Source organism: Coregonus clupeaformis, chromosome 11 (assembly GCF_020615455.1).
Source record: "Coregonus clupeaformis isolate EN_2021a chromosome 11, ASM2061545v1, whole genome shotgun sequence".
Lineage (NCBI taxonomy): Eukaryota > Metazoa > Chordata > Actinopteri > Salmoniformes > Salmonidae > Coregonus > Coregonus clupeaformis.
This window is the reverse complement of record NC_059202.1, coordinates 44,127,746-44,155,297: the sequence shown is the minus strand read 5'-3', so window position 1 is coordinate 44,155,297 and position 27,552 is coordinate 44,127,746.

Here is a 27,552-nt window from a genome sequence, read left to right as displayed (position 1 = left end):
ACAACAGTGATGGGTTTTGCATCGAAAGAAAGATGCATATGCAGAAAAGAACCCCATACTTAATTGTTAAATAAAATCTCTTTGTCTGAGCAATCGTATTAGTATAAAATAATATACTTTTGCATACAATATATCTCAGTATTTGTAGTATTTATTTTATATTGTCTTTATCAAGGGAGCCCTTAATTATGGACCTGACTGTATTTTTGACACATAGGTAACTACCATAATAAATGAAACACCAACATAAAGTGTCTTAATAGGGCGTTGGGCCACCACAATCCACCAGAACAGCTTCAATGCACCTTGGCATATATTCTACAAGTGTTTGGAACTCAATTGGAGGGATGCGTCACCATTCTTCCATGATAAATTCCATCATGGTGTTTTGTTAATGGTGGTGGAAAACATTGTCTCAGGCGCCACTCCAGAATCTCTCATAAGTGTTCAATTGGGTTGAGATCTGTTGACTGAGATGGCCATTGCAAATGGTTTACATAGTTTTCATGCTAATCGAACCATTCAGTGACCACTCGTGTCCTGTGGATGGGGGCATTGTCATCCTATGGGGCCATAGCCATGGTAGCCAAAATAATGGCCTGCCCAGCATTTATATACATGACCATAAGCATGAAGGGATGTTAATTGCTTAATTAACTTAGGAACCACACCTGTGTGGAAGCACCTGCTTTCAATATACTTTGTATCCCTCATTTACTCAAGTGTTTCCATTATTTTGGCAGTTACCTGTATACGCACACACAAACACAAGCACGCACACAGAGCCACACCTAAGAATGCACACACACACTCACACACACATGAATGTATCTCTCACACATTGCACAGGTGAGCAGCTGCCCACCGTACTGTATGTTTTGATGTATTCATCTGATATGCTTCACATACACCATCCCCTTGGTTAAGCCTGACCTAAATGACTACTTAGATTTCAATCCACATTTTCCATTTCCAACACTGCTAAATCTATAGTCTATTTGACCACATTCCATATGCATACCTGTGCACATGCTTCTTAGCTGGGTCCTTTCAAACAAGAGGCTGCACCTAGTTTACCTCCACTACTTTTCCTCTGCGTATCTCAGTAATACTCCAACTACTAATACACTACACGTATGTCTCTTTACAGAAAAACTGTTACTGATTGGTAGAGAAACTGTTGTAATTGATAGCTACTGGGCTACAAAGGTTCAACTTCAAAAGAACGATGGACTCGATTATCAAAGTCAAGCCCATTCCCTGGACTAAAATGTAATTATCTAGGGTCCTGAGACGTGCAGACTCATAATATTCCAGTAGACTAGTCTGGACTCCCAGGGTGTTCTCGTTAATTACTTACATTTTTCTCTTCTGCCCTCAAATTAAACGAAGCCCAGACACGATAGGACTGTTTACCAAGGGCCTTTTCCAATTAGAGCCTCAGGAATCACACTTTTCTGTGATTTCTCTCTCTTCATTCAATTTGCAAGTTATTAATAACAACCGGCTCCACACACCAGGACTGTGGGAGAAACCCATTTCAGATTGGAAAGGATGAATTGTGTTACAGCTCTTTCATGAAATACACTATATATCCAAAAGTATGTGGACACCCCTTCAAATTAGTGGATTCGTCTATTTCAGCCACACCCGTTGCTGACAGGTGTATAACATCGAGCACACAGCCATGCAATCTCCATAGAAAACATTGGCAGTGGAATGGCCTTACTGAAGAGCTCAGTGTCTTTCAACGTGGCACCGTCATAGGATGCCACCTTTCCAACAAGTCAGTTCGTCAAGTTTCTGCCCTGCTAGAGCTGCCCCAGTCAACTGTAAGTGCTGTTATTGTGAAGTGGAAACGTCTAGGAGCAACAACGGCTCAGTCGCGAAGTGGTAGGCCACACAAGCTCACAGAATGGGATCGGCGAGTGCTGAAGCACGATGAATTGGGATGAATTGGAACGCCGACTGCGAGCCAGGCCTAATCGCCCAACATCAGTGCCCGACCTCACTAATGCTCTTGTGCTGAATGGAAGCAAGTCCCCGCAGCAATGTTCAAACATCTAGTGAAAAGCATTCCCAGATGAGTGGAGGCTGTTATAGCAGCAAAGGGGGGACCAACCCCATATTAATGCCCATGATTTTTGAATGAGATGTTCGACAAGCAGGTGTCCACATACTTTTGGTCATATATTGTAAGTTGGCCACTATTTGTTTGATTAACTTATAACTTCAGAATAATACATAAAGTAAACTTAGATAAACAGATAAACTGATTATTTAAATAATGAATAAATTACTTAAATCGCTGACATCCGTTTCACCTCTATACAGACATGCATGCACGTACACACTGCATTCTCCAGTAGTAAACATGCCCATTAGGCTTGCTTTACTCGATGGCGTGCTCTGATCTTAATGGTTCCTCATCAGCCAGTCTGACTCTCAGCTCATAACGGCAGGAAGGGAAGTGTGGCCCACTTTCATGCTCTCATCTAAATGGACGGCAATCAGAGGAGTGGCCGTATGAAGCTGCTGCTATCAACGGCACTGTGAATTACAGCCAGCCTGGATCAGGGGTAGAATTTTGATTATTCCACCAGCGAGCAGCACTTAATTGAAAGAGCAGCAAATGAGGTCACTTAGCCTGCAAACAGTACGATATCATCAAGAGATTGCACACATTGACTATTAGCAGATAATTGTCCTGCCTATTTCACAGCACAATAAAGGCTTGCTATTGTCTGACCCGTTGCTCATTGAATTATAGGTTATCTGTTGGGATTGAGAACAAAAACAAGAACATTGATGGGTTGAGATAGATTGTCCTCCAAGAAATGTGAATGAGGCAAAGCAGTTGAGCACTCTAAAGAGCAAAAATGAGTGTATTTTGTAGATATACAGTTGAAGTCGGAAGTTTACATACAATTAGGTTGGAGTCAAACTCGTTTTTCAACCACTCCACAGATTTCTTGTTAACAAACTATAGTTTTGGCAAGTCGGTTAGGACATCTACTTTGTGCATGACACAAGTAATTTTTCCAACAATTGTTTACAGACATATTATTTCACTTATAATTCACTGTATCACAATTCCAGTGGGTCAGAAGTTTACATACTCTAAGTTGACTGTGCCTTTGGAAAATTATAGAAAATGATGTCATGGCTTTAGAACCTTCTGATAGGCTAATTGACATCATTTGAGTCAATTAGAGGTGTAACTGTGGATATATTTCAAGGCCTACCTTCAAACTCAGTGCCTCTTTGCTTGACATCATGGGAAAATCGAAAGAAATCTGCCAAGACCTCAGAAAAAAATTGTAGACCTCCACAAGTCTGGTTCATCCTTGGGAGCAATTTCCAAACGCATGAAGGTACCACGTTTCTCTGTACAAACAATAGTACGCAAGTATAAACAACATGGGACCACGCAGCCGTCATACCGCTCAGGAAGGAGACGCGTTCTGTCTCCTAGAGATTAACGTACTTTGGTGCGAAAAGTGCAAATCAATCCCAGAACAACAGCAAAGGACCTTGTGATGATGCTGGAGGAAACAGGTACAAAAGTATCTATATCCACAGTAAAACGAGTCCTATATCGACATAACCTGAAAGGCCGCTCAGCAAGAAGAAGCCACTGCTCCAAAACCGCCACAGAAAAGCCAGACTATGGTTTGCAACTGCACATGGGGACAAATATCGTACTTTTTGGAGAAATGTCCTCTGGTCTGATGAAACAAAAATAGAACTGTTTGGCCATAATGACCATCGTTATGTTTGGAGGAAAAAGGGGGTTCCTTGCAAGCCGAAGAACACCATCCCAACCGTGAAGCACGGGGGTGGCAGCATCATGCTGTGGGGGTGCTTTGTTGCAGGAGGGACTAGTGCACAAAATAGATGGCATCATGAGGAAGGAAAATTATGTGGATATATTGAAGCAACATCTCAAGACATCAGTCAAGAATTTAAAGCTTGGCGCAAATGGGTCTTCCAAATGAACAATGACCCCAAGCATACTTCCAAAGTGGTGGCAAAATGGCTTAAGGACAACAAAGTCAAGGTATTGGAGTGGCCATCACAAAGCCCTGACCTCAATCCTATAGAAAATGTGTGGGCAGAACTGAAAAAGTGTGTGCGAGCAAGGAGGCCTACAAACCTGATTCAGTTACACCAGCTCTGTCAGGAGGAATGGGCCAAAATTCACTCAACTTATTGTGGGAAGTTGTGGAAGGCTACCCGAAACGTTTGACCCAAGTTAAACAATTTAAAGGCAATGCTACCAAATACTAATTGAGTGTATGTAAACTTCTGACCCACTGGGAATGTGATGAAAGAAATAAAAGCTCAAATAAATCATTCTCTCTACTATTATTCTGACATTTCACATTCTTAAAATAAAGTGGTGATCCTAACTTTTACTAGGACTAAATGTCAGGAATTGTGAAAAACTGAGTTAAAATATATTTTGGCTAAGGTGTATGTAAACTTCCGACTTCAACTGTATGTCATAATAGGTGTTAAAATGGGGCAGCCACTAAAATGTGTTATATAAATGAGTCGAGGGGAAGTAGTTGGGTTATTCATATTATTCAGGGTGCGAGCGCTGGATCCTCAGTGAGGCACTTGGAGGGCCTCAGAGCTCCTCCTGAGCCCAGGGACTGACAGAGAGCACTGTGCAGTGGGTGACGACAGCTACAGAAACACTGGCCTTCCCCTGGGACCCCTGTTCACTTAGCTAGCGAACTATACCATGAATACCACTCTCGGATGCACAGGGCACGCTGGTACCACTGTGGTACTCATCTAACATACAGGGATATGAGGCTGGTTGAAGCTGGACCTTAGCGTTGCTGATAAAAACAATGTTTGCTAAATGCCAATAGAAATTAATGTATCCTTCATTCATGTTGAGAAGCTGCAACATGGCTATTGTTCTTCTAAGTGACAGAAACTCTTTCATCAATTTATCAAACAGTGTTTAAAAGCTTTCTTGTAAGACTGTCTTATTTGTTCTATTTAATTTTACTCTCAGCAGGTTTAGGAACATCTGAACTTAGAGTAGGCTCTCTATTTGTAATAAGAACCGTCAGTTCTGTAAGAGTCAAGAGTTAATTCTGAAGCTGGTCTTGATGCATCATCCACATACAGCCCAGATGTTGACCAGACAGACTATGGAATCAGATACAAACAGGATTATCCAGCCATGTGCTTTGACCAAGACGACTGTGGGGTCTGGTAAACAGGGAACAGACAGCAGTATCCCAATAAGAAACGGATAGCACTTTAAAGTCAGTCTGCCAGTGTTTACCCCATCCATCTCTATGAAAAGGGACACACCCACGCTAAGCTCAGCTCACAGCATCGCTCTCTTCTCTTTATTTTGGATCACACAATGATTAATCACTCCCTGCATTTAATCTCTTGTTCAGTCTCTCCTGTTTACTGTTTCATTGTAGTCACTAGATACCAAACAGAAGAAACGTGATTCGAAACACAAAACAATATCAACAAATAGAGACATCTTATTTAAGTATAATAATAATAGTTTTTCCAGCAAAGAGATACCATAGCCTATCAAGGCAATTTCCCCACATAAAAGCAACCTGGTCTCAGAGCATTTCATATTACATTTTCGTCATTTAGCAGACACTCTTGTCCAGAGTGACTTACAGTTAGTGAGTGCATACATTTTCATACTGGCCCCCCGTGGGAAACAAACCCACAACCCTGGCTTTGCAAGCGCCATGCTCTACCAACTGAGCTACAGGGGACAATATTATTCTGTAAGTAACGCCAAGACACTCCATTTAATATGATATGTTATGAATTTGAAAAAAGTATGATATGTTATACATTTGCAAAATGTATGATATGTTACAAATTCTAGCTAGGTGGCTAACATTAGCTAGCTCACTAACGTTAGCTAGGCTAGGGGTTAAGGTTAGGGGTTAGGGTTAAGGTTAGGGCTAAGTTTAGGAATTAGGTTAAAGGGTTAAGGTTAGGGTTAAGGTTAAGGGAAGGGTTGGCTAAAAGTTTTAGTTTAGGGTTAGGTGAAGTGTTAGCTAAAAGGGTTAAGGTTAGGGTTAGGGGAAGTGTTAGCTAACATGCTAAGTAGTTGCAAAGTAGCTAAAAAGTAGTAGAAAAGTTGCTAATTAGCTCATGCGAAAGTTGTCCGTGATTAAATTCGAACTCGCAACCTTTGGATTGCTAGATGTTCAGATTATACACCACCCAACCACCCTACGTTCATTTTTGCCTTTAGTAACCATCTGTCTTATGTACCATATGAAACGTAACATATCATACTAAATGGAGTATCTCGGATTTAGGTACAGAAAAATCTGAAATGCTCTGACCATGTTGATAAAAGGCTCTCTTCTTGTTATTGATCATATTGGGCCTGCAAAAGGACTTATAGCAGTGCATTTCGGTCTTTCAGAGGGATACCTTCAGGGGATCAAGAGATTGTGGACACCAGGTGTGTAACTTGCGGGGGGATGGGAGGGATCACCCAATATTAGAAACAGGTCAATTGGATCCCCTCAATAATATACCATGATGAGTTTGATTGTTTCGAAGAAAAAAAATCCTCATTGTAAAGTGCCATGGCTTTGCACCACAGTGACTCAGTTACTTATTTTATGATTGGATCCCCCAGCCGCCAAATACAATTTTGGTTACGCCGGTCCCCCAGAGACAGCCGTCCTATTAGGAGAAACCGGAGAAACTCACAATTTCTCCTCTCTTTCTCTTTACATCGGTCTGTGATGTACTGCTTTGGTCTGCAGTAACAGTTCAGCAACGTGCACTATTGAACACATTGGGCCTGGAAAAGGACACATAGCAGTGCATTTTTGGAAAAGGACACAAAACAGACTCTGGGACAGTTCTGGGATGATAGATCCAAAATTTATTTAAAACAAATCTAAAGCAATGAGGCTGATGCAACAGATCAGAACATTTAGCTTAAAATGTTGATAAACTACACTGAAAATACAAACATAAACGCAACATGCAACAATTTCAAAGATTTTACTGAGTTACAGTTCATACAAGGAAATCATTCAATTGAAATAAATTCATTAGGCCCTAATCTATGACACCGAACTGCAGTCAGGTCAAGACCCTGGTGTGGATGACGAGCACGCAGATGAGCTTCCCTGAGACGGTTTCTGACAGTTTGTGCAGAAATTCTTCAGTTGTGCAAACCCACAGTTTCATCACCTGCCGGGTGGCTGGTCTTGCAGGTGAAGAAGCCGGATGTGGAGGTCCTGGGCTGGCATGGTTACACGTGGTCTGCGGTTGTAAGGCCGGTTGGACGTACTAACAAATTCTCTAAAATGACATTGGAGGTGGCTTATGGTAGAGAAATTAACATTCAATTTCTGGCAACAGCTCTGATGGACATTCCTTCAGTTAGCATGCCAATTTCACGTCCCTCAAAACTTAAGACATGTGGCATTGTGATTTGTGACAAAACTGCACATTTCAGAGTGGCCTTTTATTGTCCCCAGCACAAGGTGCACTTGTGTAATGATCATGCTGTTTTATCAGCTTCTTGATATACCACACTTGTTAGGTGGATGGATTATCTTGGCAAAGGAGAAATGCTCACTAACAGGGATGTAAACAAATGTATGAACAAAATTTGAGAAAGAAAAGCTTTTTGTACATATGGAACATTTCTGGGATCTTTTATTTCAGCTAATGAAATGTTACATTTATTTTTTTTCAGTATATTATTTCTTCACATACAGTGAGGGAAAAAAGTATTTGATCCCCTGCTGATTTTGTACGTTTTCCCACTGACAAAGACATGATTTGTCAGTGGAGACATCCTCCTGAGTGGCGCAGTGGTCTAAGGCACTGCATCGCAGTGCTAACTGTGCCACTAGAGATCCTTGTTCGAATCCAGGCTCTGTCGCAGCTGGCCGCGACCGGGAGACTCATGGGCTGCGCACAATTGGCCCAGCGTCGTCCAGGGTAGGGGAGGGAATGGCCGGCAGGGATGTAGCTCAGTTGATAGAGCATGGCGTTTGCAACGCCAGGGTTGTGGGTTAGATTCCCATGGGAGGCCAGTATAAAAATAAAGAAAATGTATTCACTAACTGTAAGTCGCTCTGGATAAGAGTGTCTGCTAAATGACTAAAATGTAAATGATCAGTCTATAATTTTTATGGTAGGTTTATTTGAACAGTGAGTCACCATAGCAACACCCACCCGTAGTATGCGCTCCAGCAGGTATATCTCACTGGTCATCCCCAAAGCCAACACCTCCTTTGGCCGCCATTCCTTCCAGTTCTCTGCTGCCAATGACTGGAACGAACTGCAAAAATCTCTGAAGCTGGAGACTCTTATCTCCCTCACTAACTTTAAGCATTAGTTGTCAGAGCACCTTACCGATCACTGCACCTGTACACAGCCCTTCTGAAATTAGCCCACCCAACTACCTCATCCCCATATTGTTATTTATTTTGCTAATTTGCACCCCAGTATCTCTATTTGCACATCATCTCTTGCACATCTATCATTCCAGTGTTAATACTAATTGTAATTATTTTGCACTATGGCCTATTTATTGCCTTACCTCCATAACTTGCTACATTTGCACACACTGTATATATATTTTCTGTGGTATTTTTGACTTTATGTTTTGTTTTACCCCATATGTAACTCTGTGTTGTTGTTTTTATCGCACTGCTTTGCTTTATCTTGGCCAGGTCGCACTTGTAAATGAGAACTTGTTCTCAACTGGCTTACCTGGTTAAATAAAGGTGAAATAAAAAATATATACAAAATTAAAGAATAAACCCTTGTTGGCAATCACAGAGGTCAGACGTTTCTTGTAGTTGGCCACCAGGTTTACATACATCTCAGGAGGGATTTTGTCCCACTCCTCTTTGCAGATCTTCTCCAAGTCATTAAGGTTTCGAGGCTGACGTTTGGCAACTCGAACCTTCAGCTCCCTCCACAGATTTTCTATGGGATTAAGGCCTGGAGACTGGCTAGGCCACTCCAGGACCTTAATGTGCTTCTTCTTGAGCCACTCCTTTGTTGCCTTGGCCATGTGTTTTGGGTCATTGTCATGCTGGAATACCCATCCACGACCCATTTTCAATTCCCTGGCTGAGGGAAGTGTCACGATCGTCGGGAACAGAGGAGGACCAAGGCGCAGCGTTGCAGGCAAACATACTCTTTATTTAGCGATTATACGACAAAATAAACAAAACGATAACGTTACAGTTCACGGTCTAACACAAACCAACTAGAAACAAGATCCCACAAACACTACGGGACACAGACTGTTTAAATATGGCTCCCAATCAGAGACAACCAGCAACAGCTGACACTCGTTGCCTCTGATTGGGAGCCACTCTGGCCAACATAGAAATAGCACCCATAGAATTACACCATAGAACATAAACACATAGAACTTACACACCCTGGCTCAACATATAGAGTCCCCAGAGCCAGGGTGTGACAGTACCCCCCCCCCCCCCCCAAAGGCGCGGACTGCGACCGCGCCTCAACCAAACAAACCAGGGGAGGGCTGGGTGGGCACTCCGCCTTGGAGGCGGATCCGGCTCTGGGCATGATCCCCACTCCTTCTCTAACCCCCCACAGTACCCCTGGTCCGGTCTGGCCCTGCTGGCCGGAGCTGGACTGAACACTGGTGGAGCGGATTGCTCTAGCTCCGACGTGGAGCAGCTGACCGGTACCGGACCAGGCACCGGTGGAACAGGCACGGGCTGTGCCGGACTGACGACGCACACCACTGGCTTGGTGTGGGGAGCAGGAACAGGCCGAGCCGGGCTGACGAAGAGCACCACTAACTTGGTGGGGAGAGCAGGAATGGACCGGACCGGGCTGGCGACGCGCACCATAGGCTTGGTGCGGGGGGCAGGAACAGGCCGACTGGGCTGGCGACGCACACCACTGGCTTGGTGTGGGGAGCAGGAACAGGCAGAGCCGGGCTGACGAAGCGCACCACTGACTTGGTGGGGAGAGCAGGAATGGACCGGGCCGGGCTGGCGACGCGCACCATAGGCTTGGTGCGAGGAGCAGGAACAGGACGGGCCGGGCTGGCGACGCGCACCCTAGGCTTGGTGCGAGGAGCAGGAACAGGCCAGGCCGGGCTGGCGACGCGCACCCTAGGCTTGGTGCGGGGAGCAGGAACAGGCCGGGCCGGGCTGGCGACGCGCACCATAGGCTTGGTGCGGGGAGCAGGAACAGGCCGGGCCGGGCTGGCGACGCGCACCATAGGCTTGGTGCGGGGAGCAGGAACAGGCCGGACCGGGCTGGCGACGCGCACCACAGGCTCGATACGGGGAGCAGGAACAGGCCGGACCGGGCTGGCGACGCGCACCACAGGCTCGATGCGGGGAGCAGGAACAGGCCGGGCCGGGCTGGCGACGCGCACCACAGGCTCGATGCGAGGAACAGGAACAGGCCGGACCGTACTGGGGACACACACCATTGGCCCTACGCGGGGATCAGGAACGGGCCGGACCGGACTGGTAACACACCCCAGTACCTCTCGCCGTGCCTCTACACTTTCCCTCCCCTTTAATACCAGTGGCCCCCGTAACCTGGCGGCCTCCTCTGCCAACCCGCTGGACCACTCTATCGCGGCCTCCTGCTGCACCGACGTCCACGTCGTGAGCCCCCCCCTAAAAAATTCCTGGGTGTCTCTCCTCCCCGTGGACCAGGCCTCCCTAGTTCTCGCCAGACTCTCACCCCACTGCTCCAAAGTCCAGCCACTCTGCTCTTCACTTGGCTTGGCCCAGTCGAGACTCTTAATCCACTGCTCCATAGTCCAACCTCTCTGCTCTTCACTTGGCTGGGCCCAGTCGAGACTCCTACTCCACTGATCCCAGGTCCATCCTCTCTCCTCTTCACGTTGCTTGGTCCTGTCTTGGTGGGATCTTCTGTCACGATCGTCGGGAACAGAGGAGGACCAAGGCGCAGCGTTGCAGGCAAACATACTCTTTATTTAGCGATTATACGACAAAATAAACAAAACGATAACGTGACAGTTCACGGTCTAACACAAACCAACTAGAAACAAGATCCCACAAACACTACGGGACACAGACTGTTTAAATATGGCTCCCAATCAGAGACAACCAATAACAGCTGACACTCGTTGCCTCTGATTGGGAGCCACTCTGGCCAACATAGAAATAGCACCCATAGAATTACACCATAGAACATAAACACATAGTACTTACACACCCTGGCTCAACATATAGAGTCCCCAGAGCCAGGGTGTGACAGGAAGGAGGTTCTCACCCAAGATTTGACGGTACATGGCCCCGTCCATCGTCCCTTTGATGCGGTGAAGTTGTCCTGTCCCCTTAGCAGAAAAACACCCCCAAAGCATAATGTTTCCACCTCCATGTTTGACGGTGGAGATGGTGTTCTTGGGGTCATAGGCAGCATTCCTCCTCCTCCAAACACGCCGAGTTGAGTTGATGCCAAATAGCTAGATTTTGGTCTCATCTGACCACAACACTTTCACCCAGTTCTCCTCTGAATCATTCAGATGTTCATTGGCAAACTTCAGACGGGCCTGTATACAGTGGGGGGAAAAAGTATTTAGTCAGCCACCAATTGTGCAAGTTCTCCCACTTAAAAAGATGAGAGAGGCCTGTAATTTTCATCATAGGTACACGTCCAGAAAATCACATTGTAGGATTTTAATGAATTTATTTGCAAATTATGGTGGAAAATAAGTATTTGGTCACCTACAAACAAGCAAGATTTCTTGCTCTCACAGACCTGTAACTTCTTCTTTAAGAGGCTCCTCTGTCCTCCACTCGTTACCTGTATTAATGGTACCTGTTTGAACTTGTTATCAGTATAAAAGACACCTGTCCACAAGCTCAAACAGTCACACTCCAAACTCCACTATGGCCAAGACCAAAGAGCTGTCAAAGGACACCAGAAACAAAATTGTAGACCTGCACCAGGCTGGGAAGACTGAATCTGCAATAGGTAAGCAGCTTGGTTTGAAGAAATCAACTGTGGGAGCAGTTATTAGGAAATGGAAGACATACAAGACCACTGATAATCTCCCTCGATCTGGGGCTCCACGCAAGATCTCACCCCGTGGGGTCAAAATGATCACAAGAACGGTGAGCAAAAATCCCAGAACCACACGGGGGACCTAGTGAATGACCTGCAGAGAGCTGGGACCAAAGTAACAAAGCCTACCATCAGTAACACACTACGCCGCCAGGGACTCAAATCCTGCAGTGCCAGACGTGTCCCCCTACTTAAGCCAGTACATGTCCAGGCCCGTCTGAAGTTTGCTAGAGTGCATTTGGATGATCCAGAAGAGGATTGGGAGAATGTCATATGGTCAGATGAAACCAAAATAGAACTTTTTGGTAAAAACTCAACTCGTCGTGTTTGGAGGACAAAGAATGCTGAGTTGCATCCAAAGAACACCATACCTACAGTGAAGCATGGGGGTGGAAACATCATGCTTTGGGGCTGTTTTTCTGCAAAGGGACCAGGATGACTGATCCGTGTAAAGGAAAGAATGAATGGGGCCATGTATCGTGAGATTTTGAGTGAAAACCTCCTTCCATCAGCAAGGGCATTGAAGATGAAACGTGGCTGGGTCTTTCAGCTTGACAATGATCCCAAACACACCGCCCGGCAACGAAGGAGTGGCTTCGTAAGAAGCATTTCAAGGTCCTGGAGTGGCCTAGCCAGTCTCCAGATCTCAACCCCATAGAAAATCTTTGGAGGGAGTTGAAAGTCCGTGTTGCCCAGCGACAGCCCCAAAACATCACTGCTCTAGAGGAGATCTGCATGGAGGAATGGGCCAAAATACCAGCAACAGTGTGTGAAAACCTTGTGAAGACTTACAGAAAACGTTTGACCTGTGTCATTGCCAACAAAGGGTATATAACAAAGTATTGAGAAACTTTTGTTATTGACCAAATACTTATTTTCCACCATAATTTGCAAATAAATTCATTAAAAATCCTACAATGTGATTTTCTGGATTTTTTTCTCTCATTTTGTCTGTCATAGTTGACGTGTACCTATGATGAAAATTACAGGCCTCTCTCATCTTTTTAAGTGGGAGAACTTGCACAATTGGTGGCTGACTAAATACTTTTTTTCCCCCACTGTATGTGCTTTCTTGAGCAGGGGGACCTTGCGGGCGCTGCAGGATTTCAGTCCTTCACGGCGTAGTGTGTTACCAATTGTTTTCTTGGTGACTATGGTCCCAGCTGCCTTGAGATCATTGACAAGATCCTCCCGTGTAGTTCTGGGCTGATTCCTCACCGTTCTCATGATCATTGCAACTCCACGAGGTGAGATCTTGCATGGAGCCCCAGGCCGAGGGAGATTGACAGGTCTTTTGTGTTTCTTCCATTTGCGAATAATCGCACCAACTGTTGTCACCTTCTCACCAAGCTGCTTGGCGATGGCCTTGTAGCCCATTCCAGCCTTGTGTAGGTCTACAATCTTGTCCCTGACATCCTTGGAGAGCTCTTTGGTCTTGGCCATGGTGAAGAGTTTGGAATCTGATTAATTGATTGCTTCTGTGGACATGTGTCTTTTATATAGGTAACAAGCTGAGATTAGGAGCACTCCCTTTAAGAGTGTACTCCTAATCTCAGCTCGTTACCTGTATAAAAGACACCTGGGAGCCAGAGATCTTTGTGATTTAGAGGGGGTCAAATACTTATTTCCCTCATTAAAATGCAAATCAACTTATAACATTTTTGACGTTTTTTTCTGGATTTTTTTGTTGTTATTCTGTCTCTCACTGTTCAAATAAACCTACCATTAAAATTATAGACTGATCATTTCTTTGTCAGTGGGCAAACGTACAAAATCAGCAGGGGATCAAATACTTTTTTCCCTCACTGTAAGTTAGTTCAGGAGTAAAATGTGTTGCTGCATACATTTATTTATTTATAAATTAAGGATATATACCCATTGATTCTTGAAGAATATAAGCTATAAATGCCTCAAGCTTAGTTCAACTGTCGTACCCCAGAAACCTTTACATGGCTAATTACAACAGCTAATGTCATTAATGAGTAGAGTGTATTTGTAAAAGTATAGTTGAGAAACATTATAAATACACTTGTTTTGTAAAGAAAATACAGGAATTCTCATTCAAATACCATTTTAGTGTGGTGTTGCAGACTCTGGTGCCTTTCAGAACAGGTGTATATATACTGAGATCATGTGACAGATCATGTGACACTTAGATTGCACACAGTTGGACTATATTTAACTAATTATGTGACTTCTGAAGGTAATTAGTTGCACCAGATCTTATTTAGGGGCTTCATAGCAAAGCGGGTGAATACATATCAACGCACCACTTTTCCATTATTTCACTTCACCAATTTGGACTATTTTGTGTATGTCCATTATATGAAATCCAAATAAAAATCCATTTAAATTACAAGTTGTAATGCAACAAAATAGGAAAAACGCCAAGGGGGATTAATACTTTTGCAAGGCACTGTATACCTATTGCCAGACAGTAAATAAATAATTTAGAATTTGAGTTATAAAGCACTCTTCTAAAGCATGTTGCACAGCAATTTACATTGCACACTAATTGGACCTATAAGTTAAACTCCTCCTCTTTGATGACTGTCGTCCAAGTGCTATAACAACTGTTGTTGCCTATTTTCTTTGGTTGTCATGGAGGCTGAAGACAAATCAAATCAAAATGTATTTGTCACATTCTTCGTAAACATCAGGTGTAGACGTGGCTGCGCTCAACAATGACACAAAGCATATCCACCAGGAAAAGCTGTACACCATAGATTGGAAAACAATATGCCAGAATTGTATTTCTGACAGTGATAGGCGTAAACATGTTTTTGGTGCATTTAAGTGAATTGAGAATGAATATCTGACCCCTCTCTGTACCACTAAATGCATACCTGTATATAAGGTTGCAACCGGTTATTGTCTGTTATTGAATGTGACAGTTAGTTATTACTATGCATTTTTGAAGTCTATTGCTTGAGCATGATATCATGCTGATTGGTTTATTTTGAAGTCTATTGCTTGATCCATATTGTAGAGTTATATTTTGACTGTCACTTCATTCTTTTATGAATTAATACTGCAATTACATTTTGTAACCAAGTAAGAAGTTTCTGGACTCAGATTGCCTCTACTACTTTAAGTTAATTGGGTATAAGATTTTATTTTATTTTATTTTTGGGGGATAGATCAGCTTTAATATTGCAGATAGATTGTAACTTCCATCAATGTCATTGTCTTTATAACTTCCCATCCCCCATATGTTTTTTTTTCTTCTCGCAAATATATATATATATATATATATATATATATATATATATATATATATATATATATATATATACAGTGAGGGAAAAAAAGTATTTGATCCCCTGCTGATTTTGTACGTTTGCCCACTGACAAAGAAATGATCAGTCTATAATTTTAATGGTAGGTTTATTTGAACAGTGAGAGACAGAATAACAACAAAAAAATCCAGACAAATGCATGTAAAAAATGTTATAAATTGATTTGCATTTTAATGAGGGAAATAAGTATTTGACCCCCTCTCAATCAGAACGATTTCTGGCTCCCAGGTGTCTTTTATACAGGTAACGATCTGAAATTAGGAGAACACTCTTAAAGGGAGTGCTCCTAATCTCAGCTTGTTACCTGTATAAAATACACCTGTCCACAGAAGCAATCAATCAATCAGATTCCAAACTCTCCACCATGGCCAAGACCAAAGAGCTCTCCAAGGATGTCAGGGACAAGATTGTAGACCTACACAAGGCTGGAATGGGCTACAAAACCATCGCCAAGCAGCTTGGTGAGAAGGTGACAACAGTTGGTGCGATTATTCGCAAATGAAAGAAACACAAAATAACAGTTAATCTCCCTCTGCCTGGGGCTCCATGCAAGATCTCACCTCGTGGAGTTGCAATGATCATGAGAACGGTGAGGAATCAGCCCAGAACTACACGGGAGGCTCTTGTCAATGATCTCAAGGTAGCTGGGACCATAGTCACCAAGAAAACAATTGGTAACACACTACGCCGTGAAGGACTGAAATCCTGCAGCGCCCGCAAGGTCCCCCTGCTCAAGAAAGCACATATACAGGCCCGTCTGAAATTTGCCAATGAACATCTGAATGATTCAGAGAAGAACTGGGTGAAAGTGTTGTGGTCAGATGAGACCAAAATGGAGCTCTTTGGCATCAACTCAACTCGCCGTGTTTGGAGGAGGAGGATTGCTGCCTATGACCCCAAGAACACCATCCCCACCGTCAAACATGGAGGTGGAAACATTATGCTAAGGGGGTGTTTTTCTTCTAAGGGGACAGGACAACTTCACAGCATCAAAGGGACGATGGACAGGGCCATGTACCGTCAAATCTTGGGTGAGAACCTCCTTCCCTCAGCCAGGGCATTGAAAATGGGTCGTGGATGGGTATTCCAGCATGACAATGACCCAAAACACACGGCCAAGGCAACAAAGGAGTGGCTCAAGAAGAAGCACATTAAGGTCCTGGAGTGGCCTAGCCAGTCCTGGAGCTGAAGGTTTCGAGTTGCCAAACGTCAGCCTCGAAACCTTAATGACTTGGAGAAGATCTGCAAAGAGGAGTGGGACAAAATCCCTCCTGAGATGTGTGTAAACCTGGTGGCCAACTACAACAAACGTCTGACCTCTGTGATTGCCAACAAGGGTTTTGCCACCAAGTACTAAGTAATGTTTTGCAGAGGGGTCAAATACTTATTTCCCTCATTAAAATGCAAATCATTTCATAACATTTTCGACATGCATTTTTCTGCATTTTTGTTGTTGTTATTCTGTCTCTCACTGTTCAAATAAACCTACCATTAAAATTATAGACTGATCATGTCTTTGTCAGTGGGCAAACGTACAAAATCAGCAGGGGATCAAATACTTTTTTACCTCACTGTATATACATATACATACATACACATACATATACACATACATACATATAAATACATATACACATAAATACACATATCCTTTTTTAAAATATATTTCCAACCCCACCATCCCTTCCCTAATTGGAGTAAACTAGTGAACAACAATGCTTAGGCCTCTACTTCCAGCTTATATATACTATATACATTTTATGGACACAGTCAATTTTGCAATAATTCAATTTTGTTTGTTTTTACACCTGAACTTCCTCTACCCTCAACCTCTCCGATCATTTTCATGATGTCCATCCGGTTTGCTTCTATAAGCCATATCTTTCTAACTGTGCTCTTTCACAAAGCTCTCAACCTATAACCTATATACTTATTATGGACACAGTATGCTTTACATTAGTTATCTTGTTGTTATTAGTTGTTGTTAGTTGTTATTAGTCCTATCCTTCAACTCCATTCAACACCACCCATGGGTATAAGAAATTAGTTATTCAAGCCCATGTACTAGCCAAGCATGTTGAAGGGGTACACATACAGAATAATGGGTTTTGACATTTAAATGTAGTTAAAGAAAGGGTGTGGTTGTGACTTTCTGAACTGTTAAGAGTAAGAACACAGTTTAAAGTAATATAGTTTCAGTTGTGATTGGGGTATATTGGCCAAAGTATCAGGCCATTTTTGGATGTATTTTCCTTTCAGAATTCACCAGAAAAAAACGTGGCCATTTTATTCAACCACAACATTCCCACAACTACACAGACATCATCCCATGGAGGAGGACTTGCTTTAAACCTGCCACAAAGTAAAGCAGAATCCCCAGGGAAAAAACGGAATTAAAATAATGATTGTGCTGTTATACAATACATAGCCTAATAGCCTACCGCATATTACCCATGGCAGAAAAACATTGGAAAAAAACATAGATTTAAGATGTCTTTGGCACATAAATGATCTAGACAATACTCAAAAATTAAACAAATTCTAGTAGTCGCCTTTGAGTGTGGACTGTATTATTATGCCAGCGGTTCCCAAACTAGGGGTCACGACCCCATGTGGGGTTGCCTGATATGAAAATGGAGTTGCGGGAGAATTTCCAGAATCCTGAGGAAAGAAATACATATACAAACAATATATATATACTGTATATATTTTAATATCATCTTTGTATCTCAAAATCATTGTAATGTGGTTAACCTTAAAAATCTTAATGAAAATGATTTAAATCTAAAAGGAACTTAAATATTTTGTCTTGCTCATTCACCCTCTGAAAGGTACACATACACAATCCATGTCTCAATAATTAACAATCCTTCTTTAACCTGTCTCCTCCCCTTCATCTAAATGGATTGAAGTGGATTTAACAAGTGACATCAATAAGGGATCATAGCTTTCACCTGGATTCACCTGGTCAGTCTATGTCATGGAAAGAGCAGGTGTCCTTAATGTTTTGCACACTCAGTGTATACTGCAGCAGGTAACTTCAATTGTAAATTACATCAAACCACATCCACTGCACGCACGCCTGTTCACAAAACTATGTGGAGATATGGGATCAGAGCATGACAATGTTCTATTTCACACCAAGGCTTGGTGCTTATCAAGGGGGAGTGTTGGAAAGATTTTGTCAACTGTTGTCATTCACAATGGATGTAAAAAAAAAACGGAATTGGTTGACTTTCTATGTAATGAAAAGAAAATGTATCTCCTTGCCTATGTAACAGACATTTGGGAAACTGAACGCAATCATGCAGGGGAAATACAAAAACATTCTACAGATGAGAGACCGAATTAGTGGATTCAGAGGAAATAATTCTTATTGGAGAGAGTCTTTCAAAAGCGAACCATAACCCCTTCCCTCGGCTGTGCATGTTTCTAACAGAAAACAGCATCAGTAACTGCTCACCTCCAACGCTTGGAAGAGCACTTTGGGAACTACTTCCCAATCCGTTTCACTGTGACCCTGGCTCAGTTGACATGCCGGTAAGTGAAATCGAACAGCTGATCGAGCTGCCATGTGAACGAATGCATTCATGGGTCCTTACGGAGGAGTTTTGGTTCCTGACTCAAGGGAAATACCCTGCCGTCTCCCTCTGAGCATTAATGCGCGTTCAAAACAACTGGGAACTCGGAACTGGGACTCGGCAATCTCAGACTTCCCACTTCAATGCATTCAAGACAACTGGGAACTCAGATAAAAACAAGCTCTGACTGGGAAAAATATTTTTGAACGGTCATCTAACTCAGAATTCCAACTCAGGAACTCGGGCCTCTTTCCAGAGCTTTCCGACCTGAAGATCACTGACGTCATGATTTGACCTCATTTTTTTTTGAGTTCCCAGTTGTCTTAAAGCACCATAAAACTCATGGTACCCTTCACCAGTTCATATCTGTGTGAAGCTGGATTCAGTGCTCTCATCTGCCTTAAAACCAAATATCGATCCAGGTTGGATGTGACACCAGAGATGCGCACTGTCGACCACGCCCCCTGACTTTGAGAAGCTCCGACGCGACATGCATCAAGCACACCAATCTCATTAGTGGTGGTGAGATAAGATACATTATGTCAGACTAGTTTGCAATTGACTGTCATAGCCCCACATTAAAAGAATGTGATGGTCAGTTGAGATACAATCAGATATACTGTTAGAATGTTTTTCAATTGACTGCCATAGCCCCAAATAAAAAAAGTAAACATTGGCTGTTAATTACATAATTTTTTGCACATGGTTGGGGTCGCAACAATTTTCAGATATCAAAATGGGGTCGTGGGCCAAAAAAGTTTGGAAACTCCTGCCTTATGCTACGCTCTAAACTTTCAATCCATGAGTCTGGGAGAGAACATATAGGCCTAGGCGATGCTGTTGGTTCATTGATTGTGCAGGGTGGCTTGCAGAGTTAGCCTACAATTTGTATTTGATGTTGAATAGCCTAGTAATAGGGCATTTCTTATATTTTCATAGTTAATAGGCTGACACATTACCTTTAGCTACAGAATATCTCACCACCGTGCATATGTATCTCCTCCTCTCTTTCCTTCATTCCTTCCTCGAGCGCTCATAGAGGGCCTGTCAACAGTTTAATTAAATATGTTTCGTTGTGGAAACGTATTACTATCGATGTTCCCGAACAGATTTTACTTAGTTTCCCAAATTAAGCACTGGGTAGCTGCAGGAACATGGGTTGGAGAGCCCATAGCATGCAGAGTTTGGGAGGAATATCACCTGTTGCGCAACGAGAGGGTGCCTGCTTCTCAAACAGTGGTTGATGCGTGAAGTGAAATAAGTGTTCTTGGTAACACTTTACTTGACACCCTACGGTCATAACCATGTCATAATATGTCATAACAGCTGACATAACTTGCCATATATTTACACCTGTTGTGACATATATTGTGTTATTTTATGACTGTTATGACACCTACATAAGAGTGTCAAACCCCACATTTATTCAAATTCGTTTTTTCCCTGCCAAGAAGTTTCCTTTTGTTTAAAAGTTTGTTTCTTAAATCCTTAGTTGTTGTTGTAATTCCTTCTTCACAGTCATGTTTTTTTCATCATTTTTAAATAACTTGTAGAAAATACACTTTATGACACTGTCATGAAGCATTATGACCCTCCTGTGTCACTTTACTTGGACTAAGAAAATACACTTTATGACACTGTGTTATGACCATCATAATCATATAAGCCAGATAGGCCTATCACGTACATGCCCTTATGTCAGTCATCAGTCAAAAAGAGGGTGTCTTGTCCTGCTCCTGAAATCTGCATGTACAGTATGTACAGTATATGCCCAGACATTTCTTTATGCAATCCCATGTGAAAGCAGTTATGATGGTTGCCACTAAAAAGAGGAGGATCCCAGCTGCTACTATATTTAGGTAGTTAGCAAACCAGGCCAAAGACCCCTCAGAGACACCAATACTCCTTAGCCGGCCCACAAGAATGGAATGGTCTACCATTTCAAAAGCTTTGGCCAAGTCAATAAAAATAGCAGCACAACATTGCTTAGAATCAAGCGCAATGGTGACATCATTTAGGACCTTTAAGGTTGCAGTGACACATCCATAACCTGAGCGGAAACCAGATTGCATACCAGAGAGAATACTATAGATATCAAGAAAGCCAGTCAGTTGATTATTGACAAGTTTTTCCAACACTTTTGATAAACAGGGCAATATCCTATAACAGTTAGGATCAGCTTGATCTACCCCTTTAAATAAAGGACGCACCGTGGCTGCCTTCCAAGCCAAGCAATGGAAACCTCCCCAGAGAGGAGAGACAGGTTAAAAAGGTCAGAGATAGGCTTTGTCCTCTGTAGCTCAATTGGTAGAGCATGGCGCTTGTAACGCCAGGGTAGTGGGTTTGAACCCGGGACCACCCACACGTAAAAATGTTTGAACACATGACTGTAATATGCTAAATGGCATATTATTATTATAGGGGCTGCAACCTTAAAGAATAAGGGATCTAAACCATCTGACCCAGATAGTTGTTTGGGGTCAAGTTTAAGGAGCTCCTTTAGCACCTCAGACTCAGTGACTGCCGGCAGCAATACATTTTGTAGCGGGGCAGGGGGAAAAGAGGGAGGAGCATCGGGGCTAGTCGCATTAGAAGGGGTGGGAGATGAGGAAATGTTGGACGGGCAATGAGGCATGGCTGAGTCAAATAGGAATCCTGACTTAATGAAGTAGTGATTAAAGAGCTCAGCCATGTGCCCCTTGTCAGTAACCACATCATCAACATTAAGGGACATGGGCAGCTGTGAGGAGGAGGGTTTATTTTCCAGGTCTTTAACCGTTTTCCAGAACTTCTTGGGGTTAGACCCAGAGAGAGAGAACTGCTCCTTAAAGTAACTAACTTTGGCCTTCCGGATAGCCTGAGTGCACTTATTTCTCATTTGCCTGAACGAGAGCCAGTCAGCCTTTCACCAAATTGAATTCTTGAGGTGGAGTTACTCTGCCGATCACGGTCGAACCAGGGGGTGAACCTGTTTTTAATTCTCATTTTCTTTATGGGGGCGTGTTTGTTAACAATACCACTGAAAATATCAAAAAAGAAGGTCCAAGCATTTTCGACAGAGGGGATCAAGCTGATTCTATACCAAGGCCAGGTCATGAAGGAAGGCTTGCTCATTCAAGTTTTTTAGCAAGCGTCTATGACAAATCAGGACAGGTCGTTTCACTGAGCAGCCATTACGAACACAGGCTATAAAACAGTGATCACTAAGGTCATTACAGAAAACACCAGACTGATACCTATCAGGATTATTTGTGAGGATAACATCAAGGAGAGTAGCTTTTTCTGGGTGTTTGGAGTCATACCTTGTGGGATTGGTAATAATCTGAGAAAGACTTAGGGAGTCCCATTGCTTTAGGACTTGGTCAGGTGGTTTAAGCATGTCCCAGTTTATGTCACCTAGCAGGACAAATTCAGACTTAGTGTAAGGGGCCAGGAGAGAGCTTAGCTGCCCTAAGTACAGGCCAGTGCTGATGGTGGACAATAACACCCAGCAACAGTCAACAAAGAGCTATTTGAAAGCAGAAATCAGTGAAACAGATATCAGAGCACAAGTCAGAATTGGGGCTAGCAACAGTAGATGGGCAAGGGTGTACATGCACATTTCCAGATATCATCAGCAGTAATACAATCAGGGCACGGCAGAGGACAGGGAGCGCTCTGCAGTGTTGATTTATGAGATTTGAATGTGCATCAGATGGCAACAAGATCATGTTGTCCAGCAATTTCATCAGATAACATGAATACAAAGTCGACGAGAGGTGGTTAGAATAGGATGGGAGGCCAAGAGTCTGTGTAACCAATAGAGAATCAGAGTCCAGAGTGTGGGAACAAACATAGTCTGTCCCACGGTTGGGTAAACAAGCAAGTTCACAGTCAAAAAAGCACACAGGAGTCATGAGGCAAATAGCATAAAGCACAAGAAAAAAATTTAACGACTTGGGGCTAACCATTGTGTTGCATCCTAAGATACTGGGATCTTTTACTGAAGACTCCGAAGCGTACTTATAATAAACAGAACAGATTTATTTCATGTTCTCCTTAACACATTCCAGTCGACCACTCTCTCCAGTGTCTTCAGCCCAACTCCCCAATACATAATTGAACTTTCACCGCCCTTGCATCACGTAATCCAATCACTTCAACGCAAGAACAGAAACCCCATTGTCATTTGTTAATTCAAATAACTCCCTGCATACAAATCCCATTGGCTATTTTCAACCATTTAAAATCTAAACTCATTAACACATTTCTCAATACACCACACTCCTCCACGGAAATTCTCACTTCCTCTGAAAACATCCTTGATGAACATCATGGGTTTTCCAAAACAGTTTTTCACTTATCAACTCATATATAACCTATTTACAGATGCAATCGGTCCGGAGGCCTTCTGACCTTTTTTGGCCTCTAATGACGCTCTGGACCCTCAGGCTCACGACCTGGCACAATCTGTCTCTGGATGCGTGCCCGTCACAGTCGTAGTGTCCAAGTCCCAATCAGAGATGTTTCACTCTGACACATTCAGTTCTTCTCTTTCATTGTGTTGCATCATCATTTGATCCACATGCTTCTTACACAATTTTCCCTCAGTCTGCACCAAGTAGGTTACAGGACCAAGTACCCTTTTCACAACCCCTGGTACCCATTTCTCTCTCTCTCCGGTAATCTCGGACAAGCACTGTTTGATCCGACTGAAAAAAACGAAGACACTTGCCCACCCCCTTGTCCTTGTGACGAGTACTGAGGATACGAAGAGGCAGGACGCAGACACAGGAATTAACAAGGTCAAGGTTTACCCAAACAATGAATTAACAAAGATAAAGTACATGACACAAAGCAAAACAATCACACACAACATCCTACAGAACAGTCCAGGGCTTAATAGGGGTAGTGATGAGATGATGAGGTGCGGGTGAGCTGGAGGTGATTAGGGTGCATTGGGTTTCCATTCCGGTGTTGCCGAGGTGGTGTGCTCAGACCGGTGGCTCAGTAGACCGGTAAATCAGAGCGCCGGAGGGGAGCAATGGGGGGAGACGTGACAGTTGCCGGCCAGGAGGACGACCCCGAGGACGAGGAGTGGGCCGGTCAGGGTGGCGATGGTGAAAGTCCCGAATTAGGATGGGGTCCAGAACGTCCCCAGCCAGAACCCAGCTCCTCTTCTCAGGACCATACCCCTCCCAGTCCACCAGGTAATGGAGTCGTCCCCCACGGAACCTGGAGTTCAGCAGATCCCTCACCGCATATGCCGGACTCCCATCAATGTCCAAGGGCAGAGGAGGCGTATCCCGGGGGATGGCATCTGCCAGAGGACCAGGAACCACCGGCCTGAGGAGAGACACATGAAAAGTGGGTGAGACAAGGTAGTGAGGAGGAAGGAGCAGCCAGTACGATACCTAATTTATCTGCCGGAGGACCTTAAACGGCCCCACAAACCGGGGGCTCAGTTTCTTGCAGGGCAGGCGGAGAGGGAGGTTTTTTGTGGATAGCCAGACATGATCCCCAGGCTGGAATACAGGGGCCTCACTGCGGTGGCGGTCGGCTTGGTCCTTCTGCCGACGAAAGGCTCTCTAGAGATGGACATGGTCGGCATCCCAGACCTGTCCGGCCCTGTGGAACCACTCGTCAACAGCGGGCGCATCGGTCTGGCTGGGAGTCCAAGGGGCCATAATGCCAGAAGACCTGTTGGAACAGGACCTCAGTGACCTGGAGAGCAGAAGGAAGACCAGTTAGTGGCAGAAAAACTGCATGATTTGGAGAACCGATCTACGACCACCATGCATGACTGTGGTGAAGCCATCAGAACGTGGAAGGTCGGTGACAAAGTCTATGGACAGGTGTGACCAAGGTCGCTGAGGCACTGGGAGAGGAACTCGTTTATCTGCCGGGGCGTTCCGAGGTGTCTTCGTTTTGACACATACGGAACAGGAGTTGACATAGCGGGACACATCAGAAGCCAAGGTGGGCCACCAGTACTTTTGTGCTAGAGAATGCAGGGTGCGCGTAATACCGGAGTGCCCTGCCGACACTGGCGGGTACATACACACGCCCCGGAGGGGCGTTGGCAGGCGCCGGGTCCTCCTGAACCACCAGGCGGATGTCTTCGTCCACATCCCAAATGACAGGTGCAACGATAAGAGACGAGGGCAGGATAGGGCCCCCCATATCCTTCCTTTCTCCGGTATGGTGCATCCTAGAGAGTGCGTCAGCTTTCACATACTGGGATCCTGGGCGGTAGGACAGAATGAATTGAAATCGAGTAAGAAATTGGGCCCACCTGGCTTGACGAGAGTTCATCCGTTTCGCTGCCCGTATGTGCTCCAAATTCCGGTGGTCAGTAAGAATCCGGAATGGATGGACTGCGCCCTCCAGCCAGTGTCTCCATTCCTCCAGAGCGAGGACCACCACCAACAGCTCCCTGTCTCCAACTCCATAGTTCCTCTCTACGGGGGTAAGCTTTTTTGAGAAAAAGGCACAGGGATACATTTTCTTTGGCTTACCGTGCCGCTGGGAGAGGACCGCACCCACGCCCTTCTCCGATGCGTCCACCTCCAGGATGAAAGGACGAGAGGGATCTGGGTGTTTTAGGATAGGCGCTGTGGTAAACCTCTCCTTCAGCCTCTTGAAGGCATCGTCAGTCTCAGGGTTCCAGGTCAGCTTCTGAGGCCCACCCTTAAGGAGAGAGGTGAGCGGGGCGGCTATGGAGCTGAAAGACCTGATGAAACGCCGGTAGAAAATGGAGAAGCCCAGGAAGCTCTGTAGGCCCTTGATGGTGGTGGGAACTGGCCATGACCTGACGGCATCCCTCTTCACTCCTTCCATGAACACCCCCTGAGGACTGATCCTGTATCCTAGGAAGGAGATGGCCTGTTGGTGGAATTCACATTTCTCCCCTTTCACCAACAGGCTGTGTTCCCGGAGGCGGAGTAGGTCAGCTCGGACGTCCCTGACGTGCTCCTCGAACGTAGCCGAGTAGATCAGGATATCGTCGATGTACACCACCACCTGTCTACTCAGCATGTCCCGGAACACGTCATTGACGAAGGACTGGAACACAGATGGTGCGTTGGCGAGGCCATAGGGCATGACGCAGTATTCATAGTGGCCTGAGGTAGTGCTGAATGCCGTCTTCCACTCGTCTCCTTCCCGGATTCGGATCAGGTTGTAGGCACTCCTCAGGTCCAACTTGGTAAAGTACCGGGCCCCTTGTAGCTGCTCGGTGGCCGAAGGAACCAGTTGGAGGGGGTACCGGTACTTGGTGGTGACTGCGTTCAGCCCCCTGTAGTCAATGCATGGTCTCAGTCCTCCGTCTTTTTTGGCCACGAAGAAGAAGCTGGCGGAGGCAGGAGAGGGTGTCACGAGAATTTCTATCTCTAATGAATCAAACTTAATGCTCTGAATAATTCCCAGAGGGTGTAAATTCTCTGGTTTAATCATGAATTAAACAAAGGTCTGCAACCAGCAAGAATGATCTGTATTTTTAATCATGGAGAGCTCTTGCGCCAAAAAACATACATACAGCTTTTATATCCCTTGACACACAAAGGCACTTTGCTCCGCCCACCTTTAAACCGTTTCTTAGTCCCCTTCACCCTGGAATGCTTTCTCAACAGTTTCTAACTTCCCCCCTCTGTTAGTGGGTTGACACTATATTATAACTCTAACATCATTCACACATTTATACTGTATCTGGGGTGAAATCCTTTAGTCATTATTCTTAAAATACAAGTTAATCTATCAGAGGGACAGTCTACACCATGGAAAGGGGTAAATGTGACTCTTCAGGGGGTGTTGTCCCTCCAGCAGGTCAATGGCGCAGTTCCAGGGCCTGTGAGGAGGGAGACACATAGCCTTAGATGAAGAGAAGACATCGGAGAGATCTGCATACTCACGTGGAATGTTGGGCTGGAGGGCGGACTCCGGACTCTCTACTGACGTGGAACAACAAACCACCGGCAGGCAGGTCTTCCGGCATGAGGTGGACCAGGCTGTGATCCTCTTGGTGATCAAATTGATGGTGGGGTTGTGTAGTTTGAGCCAGGGCAATCCCAAGACGATCCGGTGAAAGGGTGACGTGACGATGTGGAATGACAGCTCCTCGTGGTGCTCCGGTAGTGTGGGAATGGTGATGGTGATGGGGAGAGTGACATGCGTAATGGTGCCTGACCCAAGGGGTTGATTGTCCAATGAGGTGACGTGTAGCGGAGATGGCAGTGGCATGGTGTGAAACCCTCTTTCAGAAACCAGCTCCCTATCTATAATGTTCCCCGCTGATCCTGAATCTATCATTGCAGTAGAAATGGAAGATAAGGAATAACCAGTCACCGTTGTGGGAACTAAAAACAATGGTTTTGTGATAGGAGATGACGTCACACTCGACGGGAGTCATACCGCCTAGATAGGGAGCCGCCAGGAGATCTGTGTGCAGTGGTGGTGTAGGGGGTGCTGCCCACCTCCATGGGTGAGGACTCGGAATCAGGGCGGCATCCATAGCTTAGATGGGGTGAGCGTCGAAGCTCCGGGAGGTGTTGGGAATGCCGTCTCTCTCGCAACATTTCGTCAAGACGGATGGACGTGGTGATAAGGGT